Source organism: Carcharodon carcharias, chromosome 14, assembly GCF_017639515.1.
Source record: "Carcharodon carcharias isolate sCarCar2 chromosome 14, sCarCar2.pri, whole genome shotgun sequence".
NCBI classification, from domain to species: domain Eukaryota; kingdom Metazoa; phylum Chordata; class Chondrichthyes; order Lamniformes; family Lamnidae; genus Carcharodon; species Carcharodon carcharias.
The window spans coordinates 65,356,155-65,372,924 of record NC_054480.1 but is presented as its reverse complement, the minus strand read 5'-3'; the positions used below and the strand labels follow the sequence as shown (position 1 = coordinate 65,372,924).

The following is a 16,770-nucleotide window of genomic DNA, read 5'->3' as shown; positions in this document are numbered from 1 at the left end:
GTTGACAGGGCCCTCAACCGTGTCCGGCCCATCTCCCGTGCATCCACCCTCACACCTTCCTCTCCCTCCCAGAACCATGATAGGGTCCCCCTTGTCCTCACTTATCACCCCACCATCCTGCACCCCACCCACACTAGGGCTATCTGACCCTTGCTCGTCCTGCTTTCCACCCTTAATGTCCCCATTAACATATTTCTTAGCTAATATCACCACCGTCAACACCTCTTTGTTCTTTTGTCTATGACATCTTTTTGCAAGTTCCACCTATCACTGGCCCTTTATCCAGCTCTACCTGTCCCACCCCCCCTTAAACCAGTTTATACTTCACCTCTTTTCTATTTTTCCTTAGTTCTGATGAAGAGTCATTCGGACTCGAAAAGTTAACTGTATTCCTCTCCATAGATGCTGTCAGACCTGATGAGTTTTTACAGTGTAAAGTGGTATGTATTAAAAAAAAGCTTTGAAAAAATGTACTCCATTGATACACTTCTCCTATAAACAAGACATGACATGAAAGCTAATAAAAGAGACAATCATCCAGGCACTTTGAAATTTCAAAACCACAAACCACAAACACTTGAAACCAATTGACCTATGTAAACAAACATCATGAAATTGGCCACAGAGATCAGAGGGCCTGAGCTGTCAATCAAATGATGTTTGCATGGGGGAGCAGGTGCTCTGTTGTTTAAATAGGTAACTGGGCTGTCTGCCAAGCATACATAATGTTAGATTTTGCTTGTTTCCTAGATTGGATTGTATCTATCCACTGAAGATTAGGATCAAAGCTTGGGCCCCAGGAGTTCTGCATTCTACCAGTGGGTCAATGAGAGTATTTTAAAATACCATACACAGGATGACTAATCAAGCATGCAGCTAAATGTATTCTTTCAGCACCCTTTGAATGCTGTGATTCACTGAAAACAGAGACTGGTTAATCTGGCATGGAAAATTTAAATAAACATTCTTTGGTGAGTTAGATTACAAAAATTAGATCAGATTACAAAAATTAAGAGATTTTAATATGGACTGTAGAACATTAAAACAGGTTTTTAAAAATTCTTGCACGGGATGTAGGCATCGCTGGCTAGGCCAGCGTTTATTACCCATTCCTAATTGCTCTCGAGAAGGGCAACCAAGAAGAAGAAGACAATAATGCCTTTGAAAAACCTTATCCTGAAATATCCCTTTCAATCGCTGAAGTAGCTCTGCATATAAATAGGTTTCCACTCTGGAAGATGCGTTGGTATCGGGGCTACAATTCTATTATATAAAGTACAGGCTGCCACTCAGCACTGATGGTGGCTTTCGGTAGGTTCCCAATGCACACCATCCCATTCTCTGGTTAGGAAAGGGAAGATCAAGGGTAAATTGGGTATAAATGACTGGATTCAATTAATAAAATACACAATTCATCTGCAGTTTCTTACAGCAAAATAATGACAGTTCCACTTGGGCTGACACACCCAAATCGCTTGTAATTGTTCAAGTACCAGATGAAAGGGAGGAAGGTATGTCAAAGGTTAACCTCCCCCCAGAGTACAGTGCCTAGAGGCAGAAATCGATGTGAGTAAACAGACAGGGCAACATGATAGTGTCAGGGTGATAAATAGTGGTTAATTAACTGGAGGTGCAGTGCTGAAGGAATGTCAGGATGCAAAGTGCGACTGGCAACGTGCTGTACTCACAGACTGCTGTGAAATCATGCTGCATGACTAACAAAATACTACACGGGAGCAGCACCAGTTTGCTGTGCCAATTGACTGCAGCAGTTAGTTAACATTTTATAGGACTCATTTACCCAAGCCTTCCAAAGGCTTTTATAGAATGTACAATATTGTAGGAGCATATAGCACAGCAGGATACCATTTTGTCCCTCATGCCTGTGCCTGCTCTTTGAAAGAGCTGTCCGTTTCATCAAAATATGAATAAGGATCAATCATTTTACTTTTAAAGTCCCCCACATTTCCTGTTGAAAAATGTTATCCATACATGTACGTGTACAAAATTAAATGCACAAGTGCATAAAAATAGTAATAATCCTCTATTCCAAATTCTATTTCAGTTGCACTGAAGTTCATGTGTCGCATATTAATTGTCTTGCGCACATTTTGTTTAAAGAATGAGTGTGATGGGAGCGGAGGAAAAGCTGCTCTCCATCTTGGAATAACTTGAACTCAGTTTCTTATACTAATTTTAGGTTTTGTGTAAACAAATAGTTTCTCAATTCTTGTGCCAACTGAAAAGGAAAGGACCTTTTTAGTATAAAAAGACATACATGAACATAAAATATTAATGACTATTGATGATATCAGCTCCCTAGCTGCATTTAATTTTGAGAAAATATAGGTCCTGTGAATCAACAGCCTGTGATCCTGGTGATTACACAGTGACTGTACTGAAGTTCATGGGGTTGGGAGGAGAGCAGCTAACTTGCAGGCTTTCTGTGTCACTCTGGGAACCTCTCTAGTGCCATCTTGTCCAATATGGCTAGAAACTCTAACCTTTGCTGCCATGAGAGTTGAATTTGTCCAAACCCTGTGCCCCAGTTTGATTGTGTTTTAAACTTACAATCTCTTCTGAAATCCAGGCTGCCCCGCTCACCTTGACCATGATTTGAACCTTGCTCAACTGTAAAGCTGGTGCAGCCTTTTGTTAACATGGTGCATATCAGATCCCACTGATATCACTGGGACCCAACTGCAATTTTAACCCGCCAGCATGAGTAAAAAACAACAGCGAGATTCCAGCCAGAACCTAGGGCCAGGAAGCTCCCTTCGTCGGGCGGGCATGGTGGGAGGGCCCAGGAGCGGCCACGAAATGGACCGCCGCCTGGGGTTGGGCCCCGATCGCAATTTCACACTGGCGGGCCAATAAAGGCCCACCCAGCATGAAACACGGCTCTGCACTGGCCAGGATGGGCTGAGTGGGGGCAGGGGCCTATTGGCTACCCCGTCCAATGGCAACCTGGCAGCCAGTTTAAAAGCAGTCCAGGCAGCCTCTGTGGAGGACGCTCCCTGAGCCAGCACTATGAGCCCGAGTGCAGCTGGATAGGGCGGGTGGGAGGGCAAGTCTGGTGGACACTCGGCCCCCCACTTCTATGATGAGTGCCTCCCCATCCTCCTGGAGGTGGCTGACAGGAGGGACACCCTTGTCCCCAGAGATGGGAGGACGAGGCCACCACACCTCACCAAGAGGGCATGGGAGGAGGTGGCAGTGCTGGTCAGCAGCTGTGACGTGGTGTGGCACTCCGGGGTGCAGTGCTGGAAGTGCTTCAATGACCTGCTGCACTCAGGAAGGGTGAGTACCATGTTAGCATGGGTCAGTGTGAAGATGTGTTAAGGTCTGGCCATCCCCCTGTGGACCTCAGGGCTGTTAGAGTCTGAGTGCCAACTGTCAATGATGCCGGAGCTCGCCAAGGGGGTGAGCCCTGGCTGCTTGGAGTGAGTGCCTTGCGGCTTGAGGGCCACAGCTCCGAAGTGCCCTGCGAAGTGTTCCTCAGGTACAGTTGGCCAGGCTGCAATGGCGCTGCAGGTAGAGAGTGGACTATTCAATGCTCCGCTGTTATTCCAGGGGAGACAGACCACAACAATATAGAAAGGTCGCGGACCGGCAGAACTCCTAATCTTCTCGAGGTATGAGCAAGATGCCCTAGAGCTCAAGAGCCAACACTCCCCAGTGCAACTGGATATGGAGAGGCTGGGGTGCCAGATGAAGGTAAGATGGCAGTGCACCGAGGCGAGAATTTTGGCTTGTGCAACCATTCTAGTGCAGTCTCTTCATTGATGTGAGCTTCGAACTGGAATCCCCATTGATCATTGAAAGATGAGGGCACCATAATGCAGATCTCCATTGTCTCACCAGGGTACCTGGCATCACAGTGACAGTGTGATGACTTTAATGAATGACATGTCCTTCTTCTCCCTTTTAGATTCACCAGCAGGCGTTTGCTCTCTGAACCTCGAAGAGCCACCCCTGACACTGGAGGATGGGTGTCATTTGCACCTGCGTCACACCTGCTCTCTGAAGCTGGCACCAGCGCAGATTCCAACACCTCGGTGGGCATTAGAGCAATGGCTAGTATCTCAGCGCACATTGGTGAAGGCACTTCACAATCACTTGAGGTGCAGGTGGAGGCAGAGAGTGTCCAGGGCGTCAGCAGTCGGACCAGGACTACGTTTAGTTGAAGACTGATGATGAGCTCTAGAGTTGTCCATTAGGCGGCAGATGCTGGATGTCCAGTGAGATGTGCAGGAGGACCTGGCAGAGACCCATGAGAGTGTGCGTGCCATGGTGTCCGTGTTGGAGGAGCCCATGCAGAGTGTGAGCACTGCGTTGACCATCATGTCCGAGTGTGCTGCCTCCTCCATTGAGAGAGTGGTGACTCTCATGGAGAGGCAGCTCCAGGAACAGAATTGGTGTGCCTGAGGATGCGCTCAGACTTGCAAGTCTTCATACAGGCACTGACCTCAGGTGGTCACTATCAGTGTGGGAAATGGATGAGGCACCCAGTATCCCAGCTAGGTGCCCACCCATCAGTGATGTGAAGGGAGGTCCAGAGTGACCTCACTTTGGCGCACGAGCTGCCTGTTGTCTCTGCAGGCTACTCACAGCGCTCTGGAAGATGGCAGCAGCTCCTCTGCCCCTCTGCCAGTGACCGTGGCATCTGATGAGGCTGCAGCGACAGGGGAGATGCCAGCCATGGCACTGGCCGCTCCCTCCCAGGCAGGGCCAGCATAGGCTCCACTGGCCAGAGGACAACCACCAAGGTCATCAAGGCCAACAAGACAGCAGAGGCAGCTGGCTGTCTCCAATGCCGATGGGGGTGGTACCTAGATGTAGCACTTGCAAGTATAAGTTAAAGGCACCATGAGAACAAGAGGGACAGGTCACTGGTGATTTTATGTTCATTTTTGTTTATTTTGTGTATACCAGTCCGATACTAGAATGAATACTAGAAACATTTCTGTTAAGGTTATTGAACTGTTATCATGACATAAATTGTGTTTTTGGCATCATGGCCTGAGTATGTTACACCTTTTTATTTCAGTGGTGTGGGGAATATCAGTATGTAATGCTGGACGTAGGTGACTCTGAAGTTTATTGCATAGGCACTGAGTGTTCTATGTGTTCAAATGAAAGGGTCCTTTCAGACTTCCGGGATGGAGGCGGCAGCTCTAGCATGGTGTTTGAAGCTGATCTTTGGTAGTCTAGCCGAAGGAGGATTGGATCAAGGTGTCCCTGGTGTCCCTGCCTCCCTGCAGGTTACCGAGGCCTTGCTCCATGCCCTTAGCATCCTTCACATCATGCTCATCTTTGGACTCACTGCTGGACTCATCATCTGTGGCCCGTGGGGCTGCATCAAGATCCTCTTCAACCAGTGGGTCCTCCCTTGCCTGTGCCAGATTGTGGAGAGTGCAGCATGCAACCATGATCAATTACACCTGCTCTGGGGGTATTGTGGTCCAGGCATCGGAAGCGCATCTTGAGGAGACCTATGGTCCTCGCTATCACCGCCATTGTGGAGGCGTGACTTGTAAAGCTTCTCTGCCTTGGGTGGTGCAGAGGCGTCATAAGCCACCTCTTCAAGGGATAGCCCTTGTCGCCCAGCAGCCATCCATCCAGCTGGGCTGAAGCACTGAACAGCCTCGGCACCTGGGAGTGTCTCAGGATATGGGAGCTGCCAGGGTATTTTGCACAGACTTGCAGAATCAGCATCCTGTGATCACACACTATCCGCACGTTCACGGAGTGGAAGCCCTTCCTGTTGACGAAGGCACCCGGCTGACCCACTGGCACCTTGATGGCCACATGTGTGCAGTGGATGGCACCCTGGACGCGGGGGAACCCACCAATCGCTGCGAAGCCTCTGGCTCACTCAGCCTGGCTGGCCTAATCCGTACGGTAAAAAATAAAGGTCTGGACTCAACTGAACAGAGCTTCTGTCACCAGTTTGATGCAACTATGGACAGCTGATTGGGAGACTCCACACAGATCCCCCACTGAGCCCTGGAAAGAGCTGGAGGCATAGAAGCTGAGAGCCGTGGTGGCCTTCAGAGCCACTGACATGGGGTGTCCACCCACACAGTCGGAGCTGATCTCAGGTCCAATCATCTGACAAATAGAGGTCACACTCTGTCTTGAGAGGTGGAGCCTCCTTTGGCATTGTACCTCAGACACATTGAGGTAGCTGCATCACTGCCTGTGAATGCTGGCAGCAGGATAGTGGGTCTTCTGTAGCCCCTTCTACCTTGGACTTCCTGCTGGCCCTGTGCCCCTTGTGCCTGCGCCTCTCCTCCCACGCGTCCCTCCCCTGGAAGCTACATATGGATACGTGGCCTCCTCTCCCTTCTGCCTCTCTCCCTCCTCAGAGGAGGTGCCTCCAGTGGAGACCACAACCCCATTACCAGGGTAACAGAAAGCTGTCTGATATCTGGAAGGGTCCACATGGTCTGGATCCTCTGGGGCCTGGCAGACAGCAATGATTCTTGAAATGAAGCCTGGAAATGCTAAGAATGAAACCCTGAAGAGAGATGAAGCTGCCAAGTACCAATAAGCATCCAGCTGCAAACTATCTCCAAAACAGCTCACTACTCACAATGGCAATGCTGCTGACCCTTATCCCGCCCTTGAATGAGGTATGTGAAAATGTTGGCTAGCCGCCTGCCCATTTTGCCTGTGCAGTGAGCAGGAAATCACACGGGCAAAGAAAAATCACAGTCAGCTGGCCTGTTAAGGGCCTTTAGTGACTGCTTAATTAATGGCAGGCACTGCACCAGCACCCGTGCACGCTCGCCGAGTAAAATATCGCGCGAGCGCACGATGATGTTAGGTGCTCGCCTGACATTATCACGCATTATTTTACTCCCAATCAGGTCGGGCGTGCGCCCGCCTACGGGATGAAATATTCTGCCCCTAGCCATTGACAAAGTGGACTGATGCTCAAAAAGGCCCAAAAAAGCTACGCTTCTGTAGACCCCACCCGAACAGCTTAGGCCTCCCTTGCCGTGGGCTTGCACACGAGATTGTGAGACCCCCACCCGACAGTTGATCTCACCACTTACCTGGTTTTGGCGGCCAGCCTCCGGCCTGTATGATTTTTCACCAGTGGAATTGAAACAAGGATCAGTGGTTAAAATACCCTGGGCCTTATTTTAGGAGCTGTGCGTGGTTTTCCAACTCACATTGTCAGTCACCTCCTGAGAGTGTTGCCCAGAATTAAAATCAGGGAAGTAGAAATATTTACAATGATAAACAGACTGTTATAATGTCACCACTGTAATCCCGCCAGCTCAACACAGACACCAAGGGGAGTGAAAACCTGCACTCCAGGCAATATCATAGCAACAAACTTTTATAATGGAAGCAGCACCAGCTGCTCCAGATGCTGTGTATCCTTCATAAACATTTAGTGAAATCCAGGGCAAATTGACATTTTAATGGTTTTTAATAGCATTCATTTTACTGAAGGTCCCTTTCCAAAACTTACCCGTTGACACAGATCACATGTTGGCTGAATATGAAGTAACTGATGTGCAAATGACAAATAGATCATTACACAAGGGATCATGTGTGTCATGTGACAACAGAACTAAACATATGTTGTGGTTGCAATCATCTCTACCAGAGCAAGCAATTTCAAAGCATCTTGGCAGTAGAACATTAGCTGGTGCCAAAAGAAGCATAGACAATGCAAAAGTGATGAAGCAATAAATAGATGCAATTCCCATTTCACTTTTAGAACCACAGGTTGCCATAGATACTGTGTGTGGCATTCGTGGTACCGTCAATGCTGCAGGACCAGTTGCTGTATCTCATTTCTTCAGCAATGCACAACTGCGGGCTTGCATGCATGTATGTTTTCACTTGTTTAGGCATGTATGTTTGTATTTGTGTTCTTACATGTCACAAATGTGTGTGTGTCCACATTAAAAGACAAGAATGTGTGCACAGAGGAGGAATTACTTGCAAGCGTTTTCATGCTCAGTCTCTTCCTGGAAGTACCTAAAACATATGTACATTTATTCTGCTTTGTGTGATTCCATTCATATTTTATTCATGTATCCTTGATGTTAAAATGAAAATGAAAGAACAGACATGAATATAAAACTAGAAAATAAAGGAAATAAGTGAGAGATGAATAATTCAATTGCAATGAAAAAAAGAAATAAACCAGCCAGAAAAAGAAAATGAGTGTGAATATATATATATAAAAAATGCTACACAGTGCAACAATTAACATATTTCATTTGTTCTCAGGATGTGGCTGATCCTGGCAAGGCAGCAGTTATTGCCTCTCACTGAAAGGTGGTGGTGGGCCTTCCTCTTGAACCCCATACAATCCTGGTGATCGTGGTACAAAAGCCATAGCTTTAGGCAGGGGTTTCCCAGTTATTGACTCAATGACCATGATGGAACGGTGATAAATGTACCAAGGCAGGATGGTGTGTGAGTCGGAGGAGAATTTGGAGGTGATGATGTTCCCACAACATTGCTACTCTCAAGGCTCAATTTTCTCCAAGGAGGCAGGGGACAGGAGCTGGGTTTGTTTTTGGATTGGAAACACACCTCCATGGAGAAATGGTTATAGTTAATATTTTCACATGGGGGAGTTTTTAATTGGCCTGGAGACAGGTTTCCTGTCCAATTAAGGACAGGAGGCGGGTGGACTCTCAAAGCTGCAGGGCCAATCAGAGGCCTTCCAGTTTCAGAGCTGTTGCAGTACAAGGTAAGTAACTGGGAGGGAACAGAAAAAAAAACCAGCCAGGACCCCAGTGTGTGGATTTGGAAACTGGGGGAGGGGAAAACACCTCTAGGGTGGCCTTTAGCAGTACCCCACTCAGGCAGACAACGAGGGCACGTAGGCTTGTCAGGAACACTAGCATCCTAGGGGTGCATATATGAAGAGAGACTTGCACTTGTGGTATCAAGGTGGCTTAAGCATGTCAAACTGACCCCTGTTTCTCATTGGTCCCAGGTCCTGAAACCTCCCTCAGGAACCCCTGCCCCACAATTTGAGCCATCTCATGAAAATCCCTTTCCTGCTATTCCACTCTGCAAGGAGGGGTTTCCTGTAGAGGCTGCTGCTCCACGCCCTCACTTCCTCTCCCTCGTCAGCTGCTCAGACACATCCTGCCATCCGGAGGTGTCAGGAGTCCCCAGTGGAGGGTTGTCTATGTGGACACTCTCCCTTTTATCATTGGGGATTTGCTGTGGAGGCTGTTGCACACAGCAGTCCCATGTAATCTTAGTTTAAGTCGGTTTATGGACTCCCAGGCCGCCTGTAATTTCTGCAGCCTTGAGGAGTCCGGGTTCCCCGTTTACACAGTTTGTGTGAGGTTGCAGCCCCTCTTTTATTATTTGAAGGGACTGCTCCTCAGTTTTTGGCTGCACTTCAGCCCCAGGTGGCCACCTGGTGCAGAAGGGAGTGGGCAAATCGGAGGACCTCCTTGTGGGTCTGTTCCTGGGCCTGAGCTAAGGAAGCCATTAACAGGTCCGGGCAGCAGGCCATGGAGGGAGTCATTAGTCCTTACTGACTGACTCTCTTCCATGGCTACATTCACTCCCAGGTGTCCTTTGAGAGGGAGCATGCAGTGTCCACCTGTATGCTTGAGGTCTTCTGCAGCCGATGGGCACCACAGGGGTTGGAGTGCATTATGTCTCCCTCACAATGACATTTTGGTTTGATTTGATAAGTTTCCATTGAAGTTTCACTTTTGCTACAGTGGCCTTTTTAAGGGTGGTTCTTTCGTTTTATTTAATTAGTTATTTAGTTTTATTTTACTATGCTTAAATAGAGTATAAAGAGAGACTTCAAGGACAATGGTTGTTGGGTAGATAGAAGACAGACATTTGTAATGTTGCATTCAATCAATAAATCTTGTATTAAGTAAAAGGATGGCATCTGGTTTCCTACTTTACCATCTGGTTTGAGAACAATGTAACATTGGGGGCTGACTAGAAAATCCCAGCCGGCCTCCTAAACTTACTTTTAACTAGGCCAATTCAGGGTCACGCCTTTTATCCCCACAGGTTTCAATTTTACTTGGGGTCCATGGTGTCATATTTGATCAAATGCTGCCTCGCTATCATGGACAAATGCTCTCGCCTTATCTCTGGTATTCAGCTATTCTATCCATGTCTGGATCAAGGCTACAATCCGGCCTGAAGTCATGTGGTTCAGGCGGAGTCGAGGGTATCTTAAGTCCTGGGCCCCATCTGCAGTCCGCCAGCCAGTGGAGTGGGTAGAAAGCGACAGCTAGCTGGCGGTTGGGAATGGAAATTTGGGCAGCCAGCATGACAAGAAAGCAAGCAGGTAAGTCACAGGGAAATGGTTTTAGGAGGGTTCTGATGGAGGGACAAAGTGGTGCCTGGGGCAGGGGAGGATGCAGCTTTCCTTGTCGAGCCCAGACGAGCATTCACATTTCCCTTGACCTAACAAAGGAAAGTTTTTAAACTTACCGAGAAGGCCTTTTCGTCTTCCCAACTGATCTAATTTTACCTGGCTTCACCAAAAAGGCCCACACAAAATTATGATCAGTACCATGAGGCCCGGATTTGCATTAATTTTTGTGGTACCTACCTGAGTGTGGTGGGCACCACGACGGTTGCTGGATAAGCGACATTAAAATCTAAAATCACAGGCCATGGCATGGGGAATGGAACTGCCCCATTTTACCTGCTTACCTGCTCCTTCAGGAGAATTAAAATACCACCCAGATGTTTAAAAACTTTCCACTTTTTATTCGTTCTCAGGTTGTGGGTCTCATTGGCAAAGATGGCATTTATTGCTCATCCTTATTAGCTGTAACTGTGTGGCTTGCTAGGCCAAATCAATAGGCAGTTAAGAATCAATCACATCAGTGTTGGACTGGAAGTTAAACATAGACCTGGCTTGGTAAGGATGGCAGGTTTCTTTCCCTAATGTGCATCAGTGAACCAATTGGGTTTTTACTAGAATTCAACAGCTTCATGGTGACATTCCCAGGTGCCAGCTTTTTATCTCCAGACTTTCACAAAAAGTCAAACTGTCAGACTGAGATTTGAACTCTGCTCTCTGGAGTGTTTGCCCAAGCCTCACAATGTCTAGTCCAATAACATAATCACTATACTTTTATTTTAAAGACAATCTTTTAATGCTTTATCATTAGTACTACAGTTAAAGCAAATGGGACACCACCATGGAATTTTACCCACCTGCAGTCCATGTCGTTAATATGAATTAAGACATCAAGGGGCCCACAAAATTTACAAAGTAATGAATGGAAGTCCTTCAGGGGCCTCTGATCTTTCACCAAAATCTCAGCGTGCGCAGTTTTGCATCAGAAGAACAGATTTGTAAAGTCTAACTTTTGATACCTGAGGTAGGTGACTGGAAATTTTTCAGTGTTGTGATGGGTGCCCGGAAATCTTTTATAAAGTATCCCGCCTAGAGAAGCATAGAACTTCCAGGAATTGCTGGCACTCTAAGGGTTAACCCAGCATCATTCCTCTGCAATGTATTAGTGCCCAACAGGGGTGTCAGATCAGCAGTTTTTCTGTGGTGAGGACATCAGGTGAATGACTATTATTATTAGGATGATGATTAATTTTCTCTGCATCTCATTTCAGGGAAAACCACAAATGTTAGTTGCTACAGTTGAGGGCTTCTTGACTCAGGTTTGTGTTCCTGCAGCAACATGTTCAGTAATAACACAGCATGGACAGATTGAATCTCCCAGAATTTTATTGGAGGCACAGACTCTAATTCACACTTGAACATCTTTACTTAAAATGCCTACCGTTTGATCACAGGAGCCCTGAACTGTCACCATCTTTGCTATTGCTAGATGCTGCTCAGCAGAAATGTCTAACGGTACTATGGGCAGAATCGTCCGTGCCCGCTGGTATTGGGCATGCTCAGCGGCATGAGCAGACAATATGGCAAGAAAACCAAAAATTGGTTTCACAACATCATGAAACCAGGTTGTGATTATCCGCTCAGCCTGTCAATGACGGGCCGCGTTTCTCGCCATCAGATGTCAGGAACCGCATTGTAATACATCTGCATATCATTATAAGACTAGCCCGCTGGACTCATCCGCCCCTAATCTGCTGGATCCTCTGCCCGCATCAGCATGATTGCACACCGCAGTGTTTCACAACTGCACACAAGTGATGTGCACTTGGCGAATTGCACTTCGCTTGTGACTTCGAGGTTTGTTTGCTTATCTTGCTTCAGGCAACATTCACAGTCAACAGTGCAAGGCTTCTCAGGCAGCACCACAGCCCTTTTAGGGGGGGCTCATAGGCAGGTCTCTACTTGCCAGACCAGCTATAAGGTGGGGGTGGCTTTGTATGGCTGCATGGCTAGGGCTTGCTTGGGGAAGAGGGAGAAGTGGCTTTGGGCAAAAGAAGAGGCTGCAGGGTGAGGGCTGTACTGAGGAAGGGTGTGTGGGGCCACACATTGATCTGTGCAAGTGGTCTCAAGAGGTCTGAGGAGGCAGTCTCTAGAGCAGATAAGGCCAGGTGGAGATGTGAGGGTGCATGTGAAAGAGCAAGTGGTGATATCCCTTGAGCTGGCAGTGAGTGAGATGTCGGTGAATGTGTGATGGGCTTGAGTGTGTGAGTTTAGAGTGATGAGATGGTTGCCACACCCTGGCTGCATGGATGAGATCATTCATCCCCTGTCTGCATTGGATAGCCAACCTCTTCTGTGCAGCATTGGCACTGATCACCACTGCCGTCGCCTACCAAATTAGTAATGCTGCTGCCCCTCTTGTAGCCAGAATGGGAGTAAAGAACATCATGGCAGGCCTCCATGGCGTCCAAAAGGTGCTTGAAGGACGCGTCACTAAACTTGGGGGCTGCAGTCTTCTTGCCTTTCAGGGCAATGTCTTATTTACAGCAGTCCTGGGCTGGAAGCACTGAGAGGTGTGCGCGCTGCTGTACTTTAAATATGGTGCCCAGCGTGATGAAACGGCGAGGTGATGACATGGTGGACGAATGAGAGCCCACCCGCCATGGAAACAGTGCATTTCCTGCATAATTAATGCAACGGGTTTGGGACAATGCAGCGTGAGAAGCCGCCATTGGGGCCAGCGGGTAAAAGATCTTTTTACCCGCCCGCTACTGCACTTGGTGCAAATCTGGTACGATTCCACCTTATATTTTTCTTTTACTTGCAAGCAAAAAATTGGAGAAAGTTCTTTAAAGGCAAAGAGATTAAAAGTTTGAAGAATATCGGAAAATAGTTTTCTTTGTCAAGGATGAAAATAAATTGTGAATACCTTTTGGATTTGTCCCTCATTTCTACAGTCTTCAAAGAAAGTGGCCTCACGTCATCACGTTGTTCCTGGGGCTCAGCTGACAGTTGGCTTCTGCATAGGCCTCCACTAATTTTATGCTGGCAATTTGGAGTTGTGCAAACATAGCCCAGGGGTAGCTTTTTTTTTGTCCCCATGATTCAACAGTAACTTCCAAAAGGATGTTGGATAAATACTTGTTGGGGAGAAATTTGTTGGTCAATGGGAAAAGAACAAGGATTATATAAGATATAAGGCACAGAAAAAGGTCTTTGGCCTAACCATCCAGGCCAGTGTTTATCTCCATTCGAGCCTCCTCCCATCTTTCTTCACCTAAATCTATCATTGGAACTCACTATTCCCTTCTCCCTCAAATGCTTGCTAGCTTCCCCTTAAATGTTTCTCTACTATTTGCTTTAACCACTCCCTGTGGTAGCGAGGTCCACATTCTCACCACTCTTTGGCTAACGGAGTTTCTTCTGAATTCCCTATTTGATTTATTGGTGACCATCTTATATTGATGGCCTCTAGTTATACCCTTTCCCACAAAAGGAACATTCTCTCTGTACCCACTCTATCAAAAGCTTTTAATTTTGAAGATCTCTATTAATGTCAATCCCTCTGTCTTACTTTTTCAAGAGAAATGATAGCCAATCTGTTAACCCTTTCCTGGTATGTTTATGCACTCTGGTAACATCTTATCAATCTCTCTACACCTTTTCCAGTAGTTCTATAATCTTTTATTATTTGACAACCAGAATTGCACGCAGTACTCTTAGAGTGGTCTAACCAAGATTCAATACAGGTTAACTTAACGTTCCTACTTTTCAATTCCACCCTTCTAGAAATAAAACCGATGTACTTGTTTTGCTATACTTATGGCCTTGCTAACCTGTAGTGCAACTTTTAGTGATTGGTGTATTTGCACTCCAAATGGTATATTTGTGGGACCAATTAGATAGCTCTTTCAGCACAGGGACTTGGGGCCAAATAGCCTCCTTCTGCTTCAACAAAAACAGAATTACCTGGAAAAACTCAGCAGGTCTGCCAGCATCGGTGGAGAAGAAAAGAGTTGACGTTTCGAGTCCCCATGACCCTTCGTCTGCTTATTGTTTATTGGTTGCTGCCACTCCTGCTCTTCTTCCTATTCCTCCTCCTCCACCTGCTTCTCCTCCTCCTGCACTTCATGCTACTCAGAAGGTGGTAAATGTTTATACCTCATTATTTCAAAGTTAAGCAGTATGTAACAGGTGACTAGAAATCTGGAAAGCTTAGGGTTATACTCCAAATCTGTTTCTGAACAGCCCAAGTAGTGGAAGTGTTGTTTGAGAACATTGACTGCCTGCTTGGTGATGATTCTGGTGATGGCATAGTTCTCAATGTAGACCAGCACTATATCTGTGCTGGGTTCCTGGCAGGAGTCATGAATCTTTTCTGGAGGGGTTAACTTTTGTAACCCAGCAGCCCCCCTTAACTTAATAGTCTGGTTGTAACAAAAGCAGCGCAGAGAATTGATGCAGGATAAATGAATTACTACTGCTGCTAGATAACCAGGCACATATTCGAAGGATGCACTGCTTGTGGTCACAAACAAGGTGGACATTGAGGATAGACGTGATAACAGCTTGTACAAAGAGATTGGTTTTATGGAACATTTTAAAAGATGGGATGTCATGCTATGCAGACTACTGTTGGTTCTTTAGAAGCAGACAGAGCCACTGGCCTGAGGGGCTCATACAATATTCCTCACTGATATCATTGAACACCATGCAAGGTGCACAGGTAGCCTGCCAAAGCAATGCCTTCTCCCAGGGAATTGTCTTGGTCTGGGTAGTGCCACTCGAAGCAGTGCTATGAAAGTGAATTTCTCCCCATAGAGGCTTAGGGAGTGAACTCGCAAGCTTAGGGCACAGACAGCTAAAGGTACTGTCCCCAACAGTGGAGTAATTTAACTGTTGGATGTAAAGAGATCAGAATTGGAAAAGCACAGAGGTTTTAGGGGGTTGTAGAGCTAGAGGATATTACAGGGATAGGGATGAGTGAATCCATGGAAGGATTTGAAAATAAGGAGAGGACCTTTAAAATCAAAGCAATGTCAGACCAGGTGCCACTTTCAGTGAACAGAGGAGTGATAGGTGAATGGGAATATGTGTAAGTTAGGATACCAATAGCAGTATTGTGGATCAGCTCAAGTTTACAGAGACTGGAAGAGAGGATGCTGAACTCTGGCTCCTTGCACCCTGGGGAAGCCTGCAATTTGGGCAAAGAGTTCTCATCTTATTTCTCTCTGTCTATTGGGAAAATAGTAGTGGTTTCTCCTGGCGTGGAGAACTTAGTCATCTTCCCAAAACAACAGTGAGCAGGAAACTGGAATATCACTGAGGACACCAACTGAAGCCTGGAGTGACCCATGACATAAAGGTTAAAGGCCGCTGTGATCTTCACATGCTTAGGCAGTGCTGTCCATGTCCTGGTTTGAGACTTGTATTGTGACATAGCTCACTGAAGGTGCTCCCTGAAGTGCTGCTGTGGGAATGGCCTCCTACATAGTGACCTACTTCTCTCAAGCTCCTGCTCTCTCCTGTCTTCTTGGCTGCTTTCCCTTTTCTTCCAACACCCAAAGCAGCCTTACCAGAGCACTTGTGTTTGCAGGAAACCTGTTATCAATGTAGCCAAAAGTAGCCCAGCTTCAGTAAAAAGTTGCAACAGATGTCGCAATCAGTTCTGGAAGGCAGAAAACAGGCAAAAGAAAACCACCTGGAAGTAAACCTGCGGCATCAAAGGACAAAGCGCAGTAACAACTTTTTTTAAGGGAAGATCCCTTTAAATAGCACAACTGAAGGGCCCTTGTTGCATAGAGCCATGAGTTGCTCAGTGAGTTTATCAGATGGTGAGCTAGGTGCTCGGGCAGCCCAATTCCACAAAACAGTCCTACAATAAGCAGAGGACCCTTATTTAAATATTTTAATAAAGCACTTTAACACACCTGTCATGTGCCCTGGACACCTGCAGAGAAGTAGCAGCAGTGATCTGCTGAAGGGCAGGTTCTTTGCTCATTTCTCCCTGCCTCGCGGCCATGTGTTTTCCTCTTTAGTTGCTCACAGGGGGCTCCCATTTTCAATTTAAATGAGCAATATGTCTTGGAAAAGAATACATGAGGTGGTTTCCCATTGCCTTCCTCATGTGTGCTTAAAAGAATCACAAGTCACCTTCCTGAAGGTGTCTCTGTTTGTAAGTAGCCATCGCCCCTTGGGGTTCTAATTCCTCCGCCACCAAAATTTGCTGGTTCGGCCACCAATGGTCATGGCTGATCCTGATCATGGGACCCTTACCTGGGCCTGAGGTTGCTCACAAAAGAGCAGGGACCCTCCCCTCCCTGAGGTCTCAATTGCCTCTACTACCCTGATACAGAGAAGCTCAATCTAATGACAGGTAGTACACTTCTGGCACAGAAGCACGTGCACGCCACCTGCCATAATAGATCATT

The 16,770-nt window shown here is 46.8% G+C and overlaps 1 protein-coding gene across 1 annotated transcript in view; it reads right to left on the bottom strand.

The window, feature by feature from the left end:
- LOC121287539 (solute carrier family 12 member 5-like) overlaps positions 1–16,770 on the bottom strand; it is a 426,506-nt gene that overhangs the window by 187,533 nt on the left and 222,203 nt on the right. The gene's annotated exons all lie outside the window — the stretch shown is intronic.